The sequence below is a fragment of the Bidens hawaiensis genome, unplaced genomic scaffold (genome assembly GCF_021521415.1).
Source record: "Bidens hawaiensis isolate Kalapana, Puna unplaced genomic scaffold, B.hawaiensis_p1.1 tig00000602_1, whole genome shotgun sequence".
Taxonomy (NCBI): domain Eukaryota; kingdom Viridiplantae; phylum Streptophyta; class Magnoliopsida; order Asterales; family Asteraceae; genus Bidens; species Bidens hawaiensis.
In genome coordinates, this window is record NW_027491037.1 from 1,137,436 (window position 1) to 1,150,910 (window position 13,475).

General features: G+C 37.6%; 1 long non-coding RNA gene across 1 annotated transcript; it reads left to right on the top strand.

Annotated features, from left to right (window-relative positions):
* The first annotated feature begins 664 nt into the window (after positions 1 to 664).
* On the top strand, positions 665 to 2,776 carry LOC143637147 (uncharacterized). Its single transcript, XR_013154380.1, has 3 exons — positions 665 to 699; positions 1,784 to 1,847; positions 2,372 to 2,776. It is a non-coding gene; the product is annotated as an uncharacterized LOC143637147 (long non-coding RNA).
* The last annotated feature ends 10,699 nt before the right edge of the window (positions 2,777 to 13,475 follow it).

The following is a 13,475-nucleotide window of genomic DNA, read 5'->3' on the forward strand; positions in this document are numbered from 1 at the left end:
GTCAGTACGTTTTTCTTATTTTACAAAAAGAAGCTGAAAAACACTCGTTTTCGCGCTGGTTTTCGCACTCGAACTAGTTTTCTTATGAAAAACCGGACCCGAATTAAATTTTGGACCGACTTTTACGCGTGGCACGAAAAATGAGGCACCATTGGGCCAAAAAAGAGGCCCAGTGGGCCTTTATAATTGCGGCCGCAAGAATGAGGGATGGACCCCCCTTTGTATAGCTTGTTAAATAAGCTATGCCTTAAAAATATTAGTTATTCCAAATACATCCTAGAAACCTCTCAGCTGTGTTCTTCAAGTTTCAGCCAAATTTTTGAGGTAAACCCTCTAATTTTCATTGATTTCATACTTAATTAACATAGCTTAAACATGAAAAATTAGTTCTTGATTAGTTTTAAACATGTTTAACCATTCAAAAACCATAAAATCAAGTAAAATTATGTTTTGATGTTAAAAATGTAAAAACCAGGAACATATACTTTTTTGATCAAAAACTCGGATTATAACATGAATACAACGTTTTTACGGTTTGAAAGTTCGGTTTGAACCCAAAACCGAAACCCTAATTATCAAGGCTGTCATATGGATGATTTATGCTTGGTTTGATGTTATATTATATGTAGATACACTGAGCTTGCAACCCGAGACCAGGAAAGTCGTTTAAGCTAGCAAAACTCATCGAAAACCGACAAGGTAAACCCGTAACACTCGTTTAAGGGCTGCTTAGTATTAGGTTGTGACGTGCTTGTTTTTAGCTTGTGAAAATTTTCAGGGACATTAGGGATCATTTAAATGAGTCCCTGTTCAAATTTGGTAATTTTTCGATAAACGGAGAATATTTGGTGAATTTATTTCCGTTTATGAGCGTTTATTTGGGAAAAATAGCTAAACATGTTGAAAAATTATGAAACTTGGTTTTGGAGATTAATATGTGATGGTAAGATCACTAGTAAAGTTTGGGGATCATTGGAAATGCCTAAGTATGGTTTGTGCAATTATGATTTAAATGAATTTTAACAGCCGAAAAACGCACAAAAAGGCATTTTGTCAAAAGAGTTAGGTTCTGGAGATTTTTCAGGGGCTATGTAATAACATTGAGGCCATTTGTAAAAATTATCGGATTTTTCGGAGGTCGTTTGATATAAACGGGCCATTTATTACACGATTATAACCTATTAAATGAATTTTTATAAATAAATAATTAATCATAAAATTTCTGAAAATATTTTTATAAAATTCTCCATATTTTAATGTATTTTTACAAAAAATTACATAATTTATATGTAAGTACATATTTAGTTATGATTAATCAAAGATTTAAATTATAATTGCTTTAACGAAACCGGCAGTTTTGTGTTTAACGGACTGACTGGTATGTCAAAATGTCAAAAGTGGTCAAATATCATATTTTTGAATGAGATTGATAAAAACGAACTTTTTACAAGAATTCCGGACAATTCGGGTGGATTGTACGCGTTTTGTATAATCAAACCCGTGTGAAAACGGAAACGAACCCTGCGATCAAACCAGATACCGAAACCTTAAAATTCTTTCATAAATCAAATCATTTTATCAATCAATATATTTACTTAAGTTTATGTGATCTTACCTAATCCCGAAACGCATAAACGATCAACTTGGCTAGGCTCGGAAAACGGTGAAACTAAGCCAAATCCAGTTTTAAACATCTCATAGTATACAACGTCACAATCTAAGACTATGGTCATGTTCTGGGCCTAACATTGTACTATTATTAACGATACGATACCGTTTATAGGAATCAGGCTATAAGCGAGGCACCTGACCTATTGATACATAATTTCTGTGTGAACTACGATAAGGTGAGTTTCACGGCCCCACTTTCTAAACTGTTTTACGAACTTTTGGGGTGGAAAGCGTGTTTACATATACTTTTATACTTGGAAACTTGTGATGATGTGAATTATCTAAGTACTAACACTTGAAAGTCCCCACAAACACAAGTGATTAACTTCGTGTCAGTGACGTGTGGATAGTACTATCGGTTTGACAAACCCAACTGACAGAGCCGGTGGGGTATGCCGGAACATGTTAACCCAGTTGCACATTGTCATTTAAACTTATTACATACTGCTATGTGGTGTTAGACATAGTACATACTTGGGGCAAAGTGGCTGTTAAATGCCAACGGGAGTGCATGGGCAGGGGTGGCCATGTGTTTTAGCTCGTTTCGGTTTCACTTGTGGCTTAGTATTATACATCATACACATACATGTATACATACACACTGAAAACTTTACGAACTCGTATACTGATTTCGTTGATACTCGTGAAACTTGAAACTCACCAACTAGACGTAGTTGACCCGTTTTAACATGCTTTTCAGGTAAAGCAAAGGTGGAATGATTTGCTTACGTTCTTGGTGTTAGGAATGAAGTTGAATAGCTGTGAATAGACGCAGATATATAATATTGAATAAGAAGCTCGTAAACCGGTTATGTGATTCTCATCTAGTTTGTAAACATAGTACCAACCCATGTAATTTGATGTAAATTAGTTTGTGAATTTCTTTATAAACAATGTTGTTGATACCAGTATTATCTGTTACATTCCTGTTTTACGCTTCCGCAACTACCTAGTCGGGGTGTGACAGAAGTTGGTATCAAAGCCATTGGTTATAAAGAATTAGGATGTCCCTTAGGATACCCTAAGATAACCGTAGGCTCGATTAACTCTGGGAATAAAATTATATTAAATAATATACACTGATGATTCTCGTGATGAACGCGAATGGACAAGTGGGTTATTATGGTCCGGAACGTAATAACGGACTTGTTTGTACGAGGTAATTCGAGAAGAAGTCGATAAACAATCGAATAGGTAAAAACAGCAACATATGTGTATAAAATATAATAATAAACAAATATCTATGAAGAAATGCTACACCTCTTCCATGAAGTGTACTGCCAAATCTCAGCAGGCGTAGCAATTACAGAAGCCAGCACGAGACGTAATGGAGGTCAGGGAAAAAGAAATTAAAGAAGTACCTCTTAATCCCGAGGATCCTGAAGTCAAAGTGCTGATAGGAACGAGTATTCCTGAGGATATTGAGTCAAATCTGCTCGATTTCCTCAAGACAAGGCTGTCAACATTCGCATAGAAACATGAAGATATGATAGGTATTTCCAAAAATATCACATAAACTTGGAATTGATAACTCTTTCAGGCCAATCCATCAAAAGAGAAAAAAGTTTGCACTTGAAAGAAACATAATCATTCAAGAGGAAGTAGAAAGACTCTTGAAGGCAAATATGATTAGGGAAGTTCAATATCCCCGATGGTTAGCAAATGTGGTGGTTGTACAGAATAAGAATGGCAAATGGAGAGTTTGTGTAAATTTCACAGACTTGAATAAGGCTTGTCCTAAAGATCCATTCCCTCTACCACACATCGACTCGATGGTAGATGCTATAGCCGGCCACGAGATGCTGACATTTATGGACGCATCCTCAGGATTTCATTAAATCCAGATGGATCCCTCAGATCAAGAAGATACGGCCTTCATGACTCCCACAGATATTTATTGTTATATTGCTATGCCCTTTGGACTTAGAAATGCAGGTGCGACCTATCAGAGGTTAGTTAACATGATGTTCAAAGAGCAATTGGGGGACACGATGGAAGTCTATATTGATGATATGGTGGTGAAGTCCAAGAAAGCTGAGGATCACCTCCAAGATCTCAAGACCGCATTCGAAATCCTCGACAAATATAACATGAAGCTGAATCCTTCAAAGTGCCATTTCGGAGTGAAGGCTGGCAAATTCTTAGGATACATGGTCACCAAGAGAGGAATAGAGGCGAGTCCAGAGCAAATACAAGCTATCCTGAACCTGAAATCCCCAGAATCAGTCAAGGATGTTCAAAGGCTAACTGGAAGGATAGCGGCACTCAACAGATTCATATCCAAATCCTCAAAAAAGTGCAAAGAATTTTACGATATCATGAGAAAAAACAAAAGGTTCGAATGGACCAATAAGCATGAGGAAGCTTTAGCATCCTTAAAACCTTATCTTTCTTCTACTCCTCTATTGGTAAAACCCGAGGAAGGTGAGTCCCTATCTCTATATCTTGCTGTATCAAATAATGCTATAAGTGCAGTTTTGGCTAAGGATCTCGAAGGTCAACAACATCCCATATATTATGTAAGTAAAAGTCTATTGGATGCTGAAACCAGGTATTCTTATCTTGAGAAATTAATTTTAGCACTTACTATGGCATCTACTAAACTTAGACACTATTTTGAAACTCACCATATATGTGTTAAAACTAATTATCCTATTAAGTCTGTTTTGAGAAAACCAGAAATGTCAGGTAGAATGGCAAAATGGGCAGTAAAGCTAAGTGCATATGATATAACATATGAACCTAGGACTGCCATCAAATTCCAGGTATTAGCAGACTTTGTGGCTGATTTCACCAGTGAACTTAAAGAAAAGGCAGACTTGGAAGTCCAACAACTTGAAGAAACCAGAGATAAGTGGACTCTATACACTAATGGTGTTTCAAATGTTAGAGGAACAGGTCTCGGGATTCTTCTGAAATCGCCACAGGAGGACATTATTGTAGTAATCGGTCTGCCCAAGACACATATTAGAGTTGATGTGGCTAGTACGTTATGATCCAAGTCGGGTCATACCCAATAACAAGCTAGACAAACACCATAATATTTATTGTAGATATGATCTAACAAGTAAATATTAGCACTCATGATATTTAGAAAATGGGTTTCTAAATATTTGCACTTGAGAAATCGATAAATTATATGGACAATTTATTAAGAGCGATTAACTTATGATATTATTTAAGTTGGTTAAATAATATATATATGATAATGGTTGTGGTATGTTGCATGAATCTTATGACATGTTAAAAGTCACAAAGTTTCAATAGACTTGTGACTAATACATGGAGTATTAGTCCTGTGAACTAATACATGGTGTATTAGTCCTGCGACTGATACATGAAGTATTATGCCTGAGACTAGTACATGGGGTATTAGTCTGTTCCAGGAAGAAAGAGAAAATAATATCTGGTAGGACCAGCCCACTTTTGGGGGGAAATTTCCCTCCCATCTGTTTGAAATATTTTCTCTTATTAGTATCTACCTTGGGACACAACATATACCACCCAACCACATTACATGCAATTTGTAATCTCCCTCCTCTCCCTCTTCTCTCCAAAATCGGTTTAAGGGAGAAGAACACAATAAGGTTTTCATCTTTCAAGTGTAAGAGTGATTAAATCCTAGCAAGCAAGGTGTTTGTTGAAGTTTGGAGGGTATACAAGCTTGAGGCTCTTCTCCATTGAAGGCTAGCCATTCAAATTGTCATCTCTTTCATACTCTTGCCTCTTGAAAGGTTGTATTACATAAACCCCCTATGGTCGATAGTTTTGGTATGCATGTAATTCGTATTTGGATCTGGGGCTTGGGTTTTACATATAAAACGGGTTTTATATCAATCAATATAACAAGATTTAAAACAATGAGGCGACTAAAGATGAGGAAGAATTCCTAAAACAAAAGGCTAAAGTCGATTGGTTAAAGCTTGGTGATTCTAACACTGCGTATTTTCACAATTCCTTGAAAATGCGAAACCATAGATGTCGTATTGATACTATAAGTGATGGTCAGGGCCAATTATATGAGGGATCGGATGTTCTTTCGGTGTTTGTTAATCATTTTATGAACATTTTTGGTTCGGATATGCATCCATTGAAAAAACCAGATAATCAGATTTTTACTACTAAGCTCTCGGCCTCTCAGGCGGAGCTGATGGTTAGACCTATATCCGATTTGGAAATCAAGGAAGCTTTTTTCTCTATTGGGAATACCAAAGCGCGGGGGCCTGATGGTTTTTCTTCGGCCTTCTTTAAAAGTTCTTGGGATATTGTTGGGAAAGATGTTTGTTTGGCGGTTCATGAATTTCTCAGAAAAGGAAGTCTCCTTAAACAGGTTAACCACACTATTATTGCCCTTATTCCCAAAGTGACCACCACTTTTACTCCTAATGACTTTCGTCCCATCTCGTGCTGCAACACTTTATATAAATGCATTACCAAGATTATCTCGGTTCGTATGATGAAGGGTTTGGAGTCGTTAATTGATATATCAGTCTGCGTTTGTTCCTGGGCGTAGAATTTCTGACAACATCCTTTTGACCCAAGAATTAATGCATAATTATCACACTAATAACGGACCGCCTAGATGTGCTTTTAAAGTTGATATTCAGAAAGCTTACGATACGGTCAGTTGGGACTTCATTCGTGATATTCTATATGGGTATGGTTTCCACGATAGGATGACTCATTGGATAATGGAATGCATAACCACTTCTTCTTTTTCGATATCCATAAATGGGAAACTTACACGGGTTCTTTAGTGGTAAAAGAGGTCTAAGACAGGGTGATCCGATGTCTCCTTATATTTTCACGCTGGTTATGCAAGTCCTCACTTTAATTCTGCATCGGAAGGTTCGTATTGAACGCTCGTTTCGTTTTCATCGTCATTGTGAAAAATTAAATATTATCAATATTTGCTTTGCGGATGATTTGTTCCTGTTTGCTCGAGGCGATGTGGATTCTGCTAAAACTATTATGGGGGCTCTGAATGATTTCAAAGATATGTCCGGGCTTACTCCTAGTGTCCCGAAAAGTACCGCGTTTTTCTGTATTGTTTCGGATCGCGTTAAAAGTGGGATTTTGAATTTTATGCCCTTCGTTGAAGGTAGGATCCCGGTTAAATACTTAGGAGTTCCTCTTATTTCTACGAGGCTAAATTACCGTGATTGTAAGAGGTTGCTGGATCGTTTGGATAATCGGATTGGAGATTGGAAGAATAAAACTTTATCTTTTGAGGGTAAACTTCAGCTGGTCAGGTCTGTTCTGTCGTCCTTATATATTTACTGGTCTGCTGTTTTCTCTCTTCCTTCTAGACTTATCGCTGATCTTGAAAAACGGATTAAAAATTTCCTTCGGGACTTTGGACACAAAAAGGGAAAGCATAAAGTTTCTTGGGATGTTGTTTGTCAGCCGAAAAGTGAAGGTGGTTTGGGTATCCGGCGTATCCGGGATGTCAATAACTCTCTTCTGGTTTATCATATTTGGAGTTTAATCAATGATCGTAATTCGTTGTGGGTTAAATGGATGCATGTGTATAAAATGAAGGGGCGAAATTTTTGGAGCTTGCAGATTCCAAACTCTTGTACTTGGGGGTGGAGGAAAATTCTTCAGTTTCGTCCCCGTATTAGACATTTTATATGGCATGAAATCGGTAATGGGAGATCTACTTCAGTTTGGTATGATAAATGGGATGATTTATGTCCTTTAAGTGATTATATTAACCCGAGAGCTATACATGGGGCTGGTTTGACTTTAAAAACCTGTGTCAGTGATGTTGTTCATCATAATAACTGGGGCTGGCCGCCTGATTGGATTTCGAGATTCCCTATTCTTTCGAACTTAAAGGGGGTGAGTATTTATCCGGAAAAGAGGGACAAGATCGTGGTAAGGGATGAGAATGGGACTTCAATGAATTTCTCGGCTTCAGGAATATGGCAACTTCTTCGAATCCCGGCTGATAAGGTTTCTTGGATGCATGTTGTTTGGTTCTCTCAATGTGTACCAAAACACTCCTTTATGTTGTGGATTGTGCTTCATGATAGATTGAGCACGCAGAATCGTATAATGGGGTGGAATATTGGTGGGTATCCAAATCATAACCTGTATTGCTGCCTTTTATGTAATGGAGAGCCGGATTCTCGTAATCATCTCTTCTTTGAGTGTAAGTTCTCTTCTGAGGTTTGGAGTATTGTCAAATTGAAAGGTAAGTTTCAGGGGTGCATGAATGGTTGGGCGAATATTCTTCAATATGTGTCTCAATTTGGAATGTCCAACTCTATTGATAATGTTATTAATCGGCTGTTACTTGGGGCATCGGTTTACGTAATTTGGAAGGAACGAAATAACCGGCTTTTCAGGAACTCTTTGAAGACTCCAAAGATTGTTGCTGATGAAATCATTAAGGGTACTCGCCTAAAGCTTATGACTCTAAAGTTCAAGAATTCTGATCGGGTCAATCGGGTTCTCGAAGATTGGCACTTTCCGAGGGGAGTTTCACACCAAATTGATGATAATGGTTGATCTGTTTTTGTTATGTTTGTTTCTTTGGTTCTTGTGTAGGCTTTAGCAGTGTTTACCTTTGTTTGGTGGTTTTGGTTTTGTTTACTCTTGTATGGCATGTCATACATGAGAACTAATATGGCACTTTGTCATATTACTTGTTCTTTGTTGGTTGTGTGGAATGAATTTAACCAGGTAAAACCCTTTACCCAAAAAAGATTTAAAACATTTTAATCCGCTGCGTTTTTCATATAAATGGGTTTATATGGCTTTGATAATCTTGTTAAAACCCAACAATGGCATCAAGAGCCGCTTATACGGATACATGCATCAATAGATCTAAAAAAATTTCGGGTTTTATGGTGTGGTTCACCATATGGCCGAAATTTTTGGGGTTTTTGGTTACCCCTTGGTTCTTCAAGATTATACTTTACATGCATGTGAAAATCTTGAAGAATTAAGTCATTTGGATGATTGGTTGTTTTGTTTGGAAATCAAGGAGCTGATGGTTAGACCTATATCCGGCCTGATGGTTTTTCTTCGGCCTTCTTTAAAAGTTCTTGGGATATTGTTGGGAAAGATGTTTGTTTGGCGGTTCATGAATTTTTCAGAAAAGGAAGTCTCCTTAAACAGGTTAACCACACTATTATTGCCCTTATTCCCAAAGTGACCACCACTTTTACTCCTAATGATTTTCGTCCCATCTCGTGCTGCAACACTTTATATAAATGCATTACCAAGATTATCTCGGTTCGTATGATGAAGGGTTTGGAGTCGTTAATTGATATCAATCAGTCTGCGTTTGTTCCTGGGCGTAGGATTTCTGATAACATTCTTTTAACCCAAGAATTAATGCATAATTATCACACTAATAATGGTCCGCCTAGATGTGCTTTTAAAGTTGATATCCAGAAAGCTTATGATACGGTCAGTTGGGACTTCATTCGTGATATTCTTTTTGGGTATGGTTTCCACGACAGGATGATTCGTTGGATAATGGAGTGCATAACCACTTCTTCCTTTTCGATATCCGTTACTGGGAACTTACACGGGTTCTCTAGTGGTAAAAGAGGTCTGAGACAGGGTGATCCGATGTCCCCTTATATTTTCACGCTGGTTATGCAAGCTCTCACGTTAATTCTGCATCGAAAGGTTCGTATTGAACGATCGTTTCGTTTTCATCGTCATTGTGAAAAATTAAATATTATCAATATTTGCTTTGAGGATGATTTGTTCCTGTTTGCTCGAGGTGATGTGAATTCTGCTAAAACTATTATGGGGGCTCTGAATGATTTCAAAGATATGTCCGGGCTTACTCCGAGTGTTCCGAAAAGTACCGCGTTTTTCTGTAATGTCCCGGACCGCGTTAAAAGTGGTATTCTGAATATTATGCCCTTCGTTGAAGGAAGGCTCCCGGTTAAATACTTGGGAGTTCCTCTTATTTCTACGAGGTTAAATTACCGTGATTGTAAGAGGTTGCTGGATTGTATGGATAGTCGGATTGGAGATTGGAAGAATAAAACTTTATCTTTTGCGGGTAAACTTCAGCTGGTCAAGTCTGTTCTGTCGTCCTTATATATTTATTGGTCTGCTGTGTTTTCACTCCCTTCTAGACTTATTGCTGATCTTGAGAAACGGATTAAAAATTTCCTTTGGGACTATGGTCACAATAAGGGAAAGCATAAAGTCTCTTGGGATATTGTGTGTCAGCCGAAATGTGAAGGTGGTTTGGGTATCCGGCGTATCCGGGATGTCAATAACTCTCTTATGGTTTATCATATTTGGAGTTTAATCAATGGTCGTTATTCGTTGTGGGTTAAATGGATTCATGAGTATAAAATGAAGGGGCGAAATTTTTGGAGCTTGCAGATTCCTAACTCGTGTACTTGGGGGGTGGAGGAAAATTCTTCAGTTTCGTCCTCGTATTAGACAGTTTATTTGGCATGAAATCGGTAATGGGAGATCTACTTCAGTTTGGTATGATAAATGGGATGATTTATGTCCTTTAAGTGATTATATTAACCCGAGAGCTATACATCGGGCTGGCTTGTCTTTAGAGACCTGTGTCAATGATGTTGTTCATCATAATAACTGGGGTTGGCCGCCTGATTGGATTTTGAGATATCCAATTCTTTCGAACTTAAAAGAGGTCAGTATTTGTCCGGATAAGAGGGACAAGATCGTGGTAATGGATGAGAATGGGACTTCAATGAATTTCTAGGCTTCAGGAATATGGCATCTTCTTCGGAGACCGGCTGATAAGGTGTCTTGGGTGCATGTTGTTTGGTTCTCTCAATGTGTTCCAAAACACTCCTTTATGTTGTGGACTGTGCTTCATGATAGGTTGAGCACGCATAATCGTATTATGGGGTGGAAAATTGGTGGGTATCCAAATCATAACTTGTATTGCTGCCTTCTTTGTAATGGAGAGCCGGATTCTCGTAATAATCTCTTCTTCGAGTGTAAGTTCTCTTCTGAGGTTTGGTGTATTGTAAAAATGAAAGGGAAGTTTCAGGGGTGCAGGAATGGTTGGGCGAATATTCTTCAATATGTGTCTCAATTTGGAATGTCCAACTCTATTGATAATGTTGTTAATCGGCTGTTATTTGGGGCTTCGGTTTACGTTATTTGGAAGGAGCGAAACAACCGGCTTTTCAAGAACTCTTTGAAGACTCCTAAGATTGTTGCGGACGAAATCTTTAGGGGTACGCGCCTAAAGCTTATGACTCTAAAGTTCAAGAATTCTGAACGGGTTAATCGGGTTCTCGAGGATTGGCACTTTCCGCGGGGAGTTTCCTACCAAATTGATGATAATGGTTGATTTGTTTTTGTTTTGTTTATTTACTTGGTTCTTGTGTAAGCTTTAGCTGTGTTTACCAGTGTTTGGTGGTTTTGGTTTTGTTTACTCTTGTATGGCATGTCATACATGAGAACTAATATGGCACTCTGTCATATTACTTGTACTTTTTTGGTTGTGTGGAATGCATTTAACCGGGTGAATCCCTTTACCCAAAAAAAAAACCTGAAACTTTCGGTTTTTCTTATCCTTGGCCGAAAGTTTGAGGTTTACAAGGGGAACCATTTTAGACATGTAATACTTGCATATTTGGATGTGCATTTGGATGTTCATAACCTAGCCATGACCTTGTGTTTGGATGTGTGTTTGTGTTGTGATTTATTCAATATTCAATTTGGTTGTAATATTATTTTATTTGGGTTTGTAATCTATTTATTCATTTCATATTGGTTTGTAATAATAAGTAGATTAGTTGTATTTCTTTTACTAGAGAAAAATGTATTAGGATATATTTTTTTGTAAAAGAAGATGCAACAAGGTTACGGTTTTGGTTTTGGGCCTTAATGGACCTTATAGTCCAAGATGGGATTTTAGCCCAAAGGTCAAAGCCCAAACGTGGAGGCCCAAGGAAGCTAGGAGCTGAAGTTGGAGCCCATTGGAAGCCCAAATAAATTGGAAAGGTCATAACACAAGGTGGACGCTTGAAGCATATGGATGCGGGATCAAGTGGGAGTTCATCGACACATGCCTTGTGTCATTTCTCGTCCTTTAGGAGAGACCTTTTGGAACACTTGTTTCGGTCAACAAGTGTGGCCAAGATTAGGTGGCTAAGGTTATGAACTTGTGGTTGTTTATTTATCCTTGCATGGTTGATTTATATATATTTTGTTTTATCTTATTTGGATAAGGATAATTAACAAACTTAATATCAACAACTTGCATAAAATTGGTTCCTTAGAAATCATTAGGTAATAAAATTGGTTTTATTAAAGGATAATGATTTCACAATAAAATGGGTTTTATTAAAAGGAATTTTGAAAAATGGGTTTTCAAATAAAGTACCATACATTTGAATGCAAGCAAATGCAAGGTACATAGTTTTCCAATCTAGAATTTAGAAAACTTAAATCCCTTTTAAAAACAAGTTAAACACCATCCTTTTATACAACACTTAAGTCACTTGTAGACTTGATGTGGGTAAGGGTCACCTAACCACATTTAAGAAAACTTGTGATCTTAAGGTGGTTTTACAATACTTTTGGGATAAGGGTCACCTAACCACTTGTATGTGTAAACTCACACGTGTGTGTAAGTAGGATGACTTGATTTGGAAACCATGTGAATAGGGTCACCGACACATGGCGTTCAATGGTGTTGATGGGATTAAACATGCCAACTAAACATATGATGTTTAAACAGATCCCATAAAACTAGAAGTTGCAAAGGGTTGCAATCGTCAAACGTTGACTACCTTGTTAATTCAATAGTAGGATAAGGGTCACCTAACTACTGTGTGAATGTAACGTTGGGTTCTAGATTTTAATCATTAATTGTCTTAAAGACATAAAGGGTATTAAAGATTAAAATTTTAATTGATATCGAAAATACTAAAAGTGAACTTTGTTATCTTGAAAGATGTCCGCAATCAACAATCCACCTAACGCAATTATCCACCCCGTGCATAACCTATCACTAAGAGCTATACTTGATAAGGATCGTCTTAACCATAATAAATTTATGGATTGGTATCGAAATTTGAGAATTGTTCTCAAACATGAAAAAGGTCCTACATATTGGACGATCCTATTCCCGATGAACCAAACATTGATGATTTAGATGCCTATAACGATTGGTTGAAATACACCGAGGATTCGGTGCAAGTTTCTTGTCTCATGTTGGGAACTGTGATTCCTGAGATTCAAAAGGGTTTTGAAAATCATGGGGCATATGAAATGATCACCCAACTTAAGGAAATGTTCCTTACTCAAGTTAGGGTGGAACGCTTTGAAAGGGTTCAAGCGCTTCATGCATGTCTTATGGAAGAAACACAATCACTGAAGAGGCATCACCCGAAACCTAAAGCAAAGGTTGCTAGAGGTAAGGGACACATCAAGGGTAACGTCAAAGGGAAAGCTAAAGAGGAACCACCCAAACCAAAGGAAAAGAAGCTAAAGGTTAGCTTAAACGACTCGTGCTTTGGCTGTGGTGAGATAGGACATTGGAAAGGGGATTTTCCAACCTATCTCAAAGAGTTGAAAGACAAGAGGGATGCGGGGCAAACCTCGGGTACAACTTTCATGATCCATATTGATCTTAATGTTATTTCTTCTAACACATGGGTATTGGATACCGGATGTGGAACTCATATTTGCAACTTGTTGCAAGAGTTCAAAAGAAATAAACATTTCAAGAAAGGAGATACAAGTCTCTTCATGGAAGTTGTTTTGAAAAACATTTTGTATGCTCCTAGTTTGACTAGGAACATTATCTCCGTTTCTCTTTTAAGACAATA